Genomic DNA, 7,456 nt, shown 5'->3' with positions numbered 1-7,456 from the left:
GGGGAAGACTGGTTTCCAGTACTGTGCACCTAACTGGAATGAGCTGCAACACAGCTCAAAGATAGTCACTTACCCCTCTGAGGGACTGAGCTGATATATATTATTTAGTGAATTTAGAATATTTTAATTAGTGTGTCTGTGAGTGTGTTTGATGATTATTTTATGATTGTGATGTGAATGAGCGGTCTTATTGTGATCTCATTTATCTATCTATCTATCTATCTATCTATCTATCAAAAAGATAGATAGATAGATAGATAGATAGATAGATAAGCTGTTCTTAGGTCACTCTTACAGAAGAGATCTTGATCTCAATGAGATTTTCTGAATAAATAAAGCTTAACATACTTCTTTGTGTCTTTCTGGTTTGTTTTCTGAGCTGCTGTATTGCAGAATTTCCCTCCAGGAGATCAATACAGATACATCTTATAAATTAATATTGCAGAGTTGAGCTGAAAAATGTTGTTGATAAATTGATTAGCCGACGGACAGAAAATGAATCTGCTGCTATTTTGATAGTCAGTTAATTGTCTCTTTTCAAGCAAAAATGCTAAACATTCACTGACTTCAGATCCTCCAATGCAAGGATTCCTACACTGTTCATTATCATATTTGATATTTAACTGAATATTTTTGGGCTCTGGACTGTTGTTTGAACAAAACAAGCAACTTGAAGACATCACCTTAGGCTACGGGAAATTCAAATGAGTATTTCACAATTTTCTGACATTTTATAGAAAAATTAATTAATAAGCAGCAGATTTATTGACAATACAGTCATTTTTAATTTGCAGTCCTATTGTGAAGTGAGTACATCTAAGGTTTATATTCAAATTTAGAGGCTCAGCTGGTCAGTTCAGTAAGTAAGGTTTGCTGTGCAAGCGGGATGTGACCTTGCAAAAGTGCTTTCTTCCCTAATAATAACTTTACTGAATGAACAGTCAAACTGAAATGTTCATTATTTTGCAGATGCCCTCCTAAAGCCCCTAAACATCCCTGGAATCATTAATCCTCACTTTAGGAACCGCTGGTACAGGATAACCCTTCTTATGTGAATTCTCCCCCTGATGATCAATAATTTTTCTTTTACCAAAATGTCAAATCCCTTTCTTTTAAAATAAATTGTGCAGTCTTTAATTTAAATGTGTGTCAAGTCTTCATACTCTATATACACCTGGGACTTGTTATCACCAGTCAACACAGATACTGTACGTTTCATGTTTATATAGCTCATCACATTTACACCTGAGAGCAGCCAGTTCAAACATCATGTATCACACTAACAGGCTATTTAATGCCTTGCTCAAGGGCACATTTGTCGTGGCACTATTTGTACCTGACAGCAGCTGTTGAAAGAAAGCATTCCTCTAACATCCATCAGGAAAATGTAATGTTTAAGGTATAATTATCTTCCTCATCATCATAATGGAGGCCCTGTGATTTAAACCACCGGTTCAGTCACCATGTGTAACCATGTTTTCTCCCACTAGATGGCGAGCTAAGACTGATTTCTGAAGCTGAGTTTTCCCACAGAATCATCTCCCTGTGAGGGGGAATGAGATCAGTTTCAGTGCCTGACTCATTCCTTTTCACACCAACAGCAAAACAGATAACAAGCAACTCTATACTTAATACTAAAACCCGCAAGTCACACTCACACACACAGAGAGAGAGAGAGAGAGAGAGGGAGGGAGGGAGGGAGTGTGAGACAGAGAAACACAGAGAGAAGGTTTTGTTAAATATTATCACAGATGGTTGAATCATTGTTGGCTTTAGGAAGTTTGAAGTATTCAGTGTGAGCACTAACAAGAAGGAAGTCTGGGTGACTGGAGTCAGTTAACTCATGTTTCACTGTATCCTCTTTGTAAATGCATCACTTGTCTACATATGTAAACACAGACACACACACACACACACACCCTTGTTTTTGTCACTTGCATGGAGATCACTGACTTATGCTCATTCCCTGGAGGCTTACTCTAACCTGACCCATAATTGCTAGCCTACCTGTAACCTTTACCCTAAATTTAACCTAAGTGTAGTATGACAAAAAAACAACAAATTCTTAACCATAAAACAAATAATTAACCTTGTGAAGACCTGATTTCTGTCCCCAGATGGAAGGTGAGTCCTCAAAACATGACTGTGACTGACAGAGATGACTATATACTCATATATAGTGAGTACTGACTTCAGTCTGGTTGCCTTCAGTCATGGAAGAGGTTTTCAGACCCTTAACATAGATTATTTTACTAAAAGTAGGAATAACACAATGAAAAACAGAAGTATTATCAGTTTTATAGGTATAGTCAGTATATGGTGAAAAGAATCTAAGCTCAAAGCTCCCTTTACTAATGATTCAGAGCTTTCAACCGCACCTCACAGTCTTTATGCATTCATTTAGGTCACATGATGACACCTGAGCCGGCTCCATTTGTTAAATGAAGACCATGAGATGGGAGAAAAGCTCAGAATTATTCACAAGTGGACCTCTTACACTTTCTTCACCACTTACAGTATGTAATTGTATATTATATTATTGCATTATATCCGCTAATGCATTAAGGTGTAAATATATTTGTAGCCGGTCAAGGTGGAGCTAATTTTAGCTATTTTTCATACGTGGGTGGTTAATCTATAAGAGCCCATTGTATTTATGAACTGATCATACCCATACCCAAAAATCATACCCTAAAAATGTTTATCTGTAAGGTAGTAAGTTGTAACTACAGGCCAAGCTGAAATAAATATGATCTAAATATAGACAACCAAAGGACATCCACTACAAAACATATCTGAAATGTTGTGAGGTAGAAACAGCATAAATGAAAATACACATTTAAAGTACAAGAAACTCAAAAATATTCTTAAGAACAGTACTTCAGTGGATTTACTTAGTCATGGTTTACCACCTTACTTTTGCCTCTTACTGTAGCTAGTTAGCTAGCTGACTGAGCTGCTACTCTCTAGGCTGCAATGGAGAGCCTAAGACAAGAATAATCATACTGTAGCTCTACTGTAGCATTACTAACATGTCTACAGTCACATCACAACAACTCTATTTTTCTCACTAGGTTGTCATTCACTGCAAAACCTCCACTGAACTACAATACAAGCACTTAAAACTAAACTGCTGCCTGACGGCTACGATCCTTCCCAATGCCCTGCCCTTCCCCTCTAAGACTGTAATTTATCCCTCCTTTGAAAAGACTCAGTGTTCATGCGATGCCAGCTCTGTTTGTTTAGGTGGGGTCACTTCAGTGCTCACGTTGCCACTGTATTACACCACTATTACAGGGCCACAGCGATGAGAGAAACGATGATAGTAATCTACGTCTTGCAACAAGCCTGAGTCTGTCCGTCCTTCACCTTCATCTTTCATCCATGACTCTTCTTTGCACGAAACAAAAGAGTCCTTTACATCCATACACCGTTATTGTATCTATCATTACAGATCTACAGGAACTAAAATTCAGCTCTGTCACGTTTTAAATCCTTTCAGAGTCTTTCCTGCTTTTTTTTTTTTTTTTAATCAAACTGTTTCTCAGTTTTGTCATTTTCATTTCATTTCAAAATCCCATTAAATACAGGTCTTGGCTGTCTCTGTTGAAGATTTGTTGTGCTTTACACCTAAATTATAATTGAAGAACCCCCAACTTATCATTTTTGTCTTAATCTCCCTCTTGCGGCCCCACCATCAGCACAAGTTACAGAATAATTGTGCTGCTTCAGATTTGGGATGATGAGGCATGCTGGAGGATCAAACCGGGGGATTTTAGAGGCCCTGTAATTTGCCTTGAACTTGAATGGCCTGCAGTGCCGCCATTGTGTCGACACTGGAGCTACTCATCACCTCTGGGGACCAAAGGGAGCATTGAGAATTCTGCATCTGAAAAAAAAAAAGGGGGGGGGCTCTCTGACTCACCATCAGCCACTGATTAGTCACCACAGATACTCATTACACTGTTCCCACTTACACAATAATCACCCAGAAGACTCAAAAGACACTAAAACGTTGAGATATTAAAGATGCAGTTTGATTAAGTGTTATGATAAAAAATAAAAAAAGTTGCTCCACTTTTGTGTGCGAGTATCATTTCAGTTATTCCACGCTGAGTGATTGTGTCCCTCTCTGTTCGCCACGCCAGAGTATCAGTGTGAGAAATGTCTTTTTGGCAGTGCATCAAAGTCTAAGGAGGCAGTGCCATAGAGACGATAGAGACTGTATTTCCACACCTCCTGACAGTATCTAGTGCAGTCTGCTTTGTGCAAGCTCAATAGCTGCTTGTGTTGAAAAGTGGTCAGCAGTAACAGAGATGGATGAGGGTTTACGGTGTTAAAAGCACTGATGAGTAGGAACTTCAGGGTTAGGTCAGGTGGCAATTGTGAGATGATATATGCAAGATGTTCTTAATAAAAATGATTTTTATCACCGTAGTCTTGGTTAAAACTTGCATGTCAACAGTGTAATTTTCTTATAAGCAGTAGCCATGGTTGCTGGAGTTTAGCTAATTGCTTAAAAAAGTATTTTATTAAGCAATGAAGCTCAAGGATTTAAATTTCCATATTGGGATTATGACATGACCATCAACATGAAAACTTAGGATCATATTTTTACCCACGCTAGTGCAGGATTGTTATGAAATTGGGTGCAAGTATCCACTGAGTCCAGAGGATTAATTCTACTGACTTTGGTGATTCTCTGACTTTTCCTCTAGCGCCACCAGCTTGTCAAAGTTTCCACTCACTAATTGAAATACTTCAACGTCTAAAGGATGGATTGGCACAATTTTTTGGTGCAAATACTTATGTTCCCCAGAGGATGAATCCAAATGAGTTTGGTGATCCCCTGACTTTCCTCTAGCGCCATCATGAGACCATTTATTTTTTTATAAATTACTGTCATACTTTGGTTTATCTAACAGTTTTCTTTACAATGCGACAGAGCCGCTAACGTGGCTGTTGAGTCTTAGTCTTGTTAATCTAAATCAAAATCATCCTTGACCTTGGAAATAGCAGTTGGCAAAAATAATCTCACCTCAAAGTCCACTTACTGACTTGTTCTGCAGCTTTCTGCCATAAAACAAGGTGTTCATCAGCTGATGGAACTATAGATGTTCAAACTTTTACTTGTGTCAATGTTAACATGTTAACAAGTTGTACAAATAGGCCTGGATTATTTATTTCCTCATGTAATTCTACAAGTCTCTTTTAGAGCAAATGCACTAAATGAACATTAAACTTTTTAAAAATGTGTATCTTCCCCTTGATTTATTGCTTTTAGTCTTTTTTTTTAAAGTTATGTGTTAATTTCTTTTCATGTTGTCGGTTTTTGAGCGTACTGTTGTCACCTGTCATGTGGAGATACATGAAAGTATCTTATTGCAATCTCATTAAACTTGAACTTCTTTCTGGCTGAAAATGTTGAGACATACTGGTTTACAAAAGCACCACCCCCACCCTCCACCCTCCATATGGCCATCTGGGACTTTGGTGCCCCACTAAACCACAGATATGGGCTTTCAACGCCAGTCTGGCTGTGATCGCACTCCCCTGGAATTCCTTGGTACACCAGCACTCCCAGCCCTGATTATCAGTCCTTTCACAGCAATTTCATTTTTGTGTGAGCGATTGTGGAATTATTCTAGTGAGGAAGCTTCAAACCACACTGGAAATTTAAGAATTTAAGTTCACATTATTAGATGAACAAGCATCTTAGAAGCTTGCAAACCAGGATGAAATGATGTTAAATTCCCCTTGTGTCAACATCGTATGTATTATATTTCTCTTTGAAATACCACCAAAATTCTAATTAACATCCCCTTTCACCTACAAGAATGTGGCATTTGCAAAAACCTTTCAAGAGTTTGAATCTGCAAACCGGAGAGCCAGAAACATAAAATCTCAGCAAGTGGAAAAGAAAACTTTTCTAAACTCATCTCCAGGGTTGTACAATAAGATCTGCTGACCTTGGAGGAGATCGGATGCTGGAATGAACATCCTCAGCCAACAGTCCGGTAGGTCTGACTTTAAGATGTGTTCACCCTAAAATACCTGGACCGCATGTTGAATTATGGATTTAGGCCTCACTCACACATGCATGTTGAAGCTGAAGGTGAAAAAGTATGAGAAGAAGCTCACATCTGAGTTGTTGTTGTCAGGTCGGTCATGATAAATTGTGACTGGCAAGGAAAGAAAGAGAAACTTACGCCACAGTGATCAACTGGAAACACACATTGTGATGATTAATTGGGAGGGAAAATACAGAAATCATGTTATGTTTTAACAGAGTGTTGCTTAAATCATCTGGATATTTTTTTAAAATTTATCTTAGAAATACCGAAATAAACTTCTTCTTTAAATGGAAGTGTATGAAATGTTTTGAAATAAAACTTCATGTCTCATTGCGCAACACGCAAAACATTGCAGACAACCAAAGGACGTCCAGGTGACGTGGGAGGAACCCATCCTGGTCAAACAACTGGATCCTGAAAGGGTGGACAAAATAATGCAAACACTCAAAAGGATGTAACAAGTAGAAGAGCCGAATCCACTTAGTTTTCAGAAGAGCGCCATGTCATTCCTGAAATCTGTGGCTTGGGGCACTGCACTCATCTTCAAGAAGAAAATTAGAAACCTGTACTTGCCTCTCAAGTTTATTCAAAAAAAGTTCAGTGATGTTCAGATCTGCTAATTAAGGGGATCATTACAGGCAATTGATTTCATCCTGGTGTCCATGTAAATAATCTTAAATCTGTATGGGGGTTATCAGCCTGGAATAAGGAGACATAATAAGGGAAGAGCTTAATCAATCCCACAATATGGCTGCTGATATTATTATGGATCTCCGCCATGTTTAACAGGTGACAACAGATGTGAGCACATCCTTTGGCCGGGTGTAAACCTGTCGTTAAACAGTGCAAAGCATAAATTATCAGACTCTATTTACTTTTCTGCATTGCTCTGGCTTCAGTTTTTGTGTTTTATACCAGGTGCTGTGTCTCTCTGTGTGTGTTGTGCTTGGATAGAAGCGGTTTTCCAAATGGCAGGCCCCGCCATAAATTCAAGCTCTGTGATGTTCATGATGTAAAGTTTTTACGGCTCACAGAGGCGCTGATTTAATCCCGACAACATTTCTGGGGCTTCTGTGGCATTTAGAAATGATATCCCTGTCACTGAGCTTTGATTTGCAACTGCTTGTTCTCTTTTGATGAAGCAGTTTATCTGGCTTATTCTGTCCTCATTTTAGAGTTGTACATTTATCATTTAGCCGACTGATGCAATACACATTAAATACTCTATGTCTTTCTGCACTCTTAAATAAAAGTTTGGAGGGTGAATCAGAAAAGGCACAGGATCTTCTTCAGGGTTGCTGCACCAGCAAGTCACACACAGACCCTGGCCTATTTAAAACACAGCAGAGGAAGCTATGTTGGATCTGAGAGTAAAATAACCA

This window comes from Thunnus albacares, chromosome 7 (genome assembly GCF_914725855.1).
Source record: "Thunnus albacares chromosome 7, fThuAlb1.1, whole genome shotgun sequence".
Classification (NCBI taxonomy): Eukaryota; Metazoa; Chordata; class Actinopteri; order Scombriformes; family Scombridae; genus Thunnus; species Thunnus albacares.
This window is presented reverse-complemented; position numbering follows the sequence as displayed.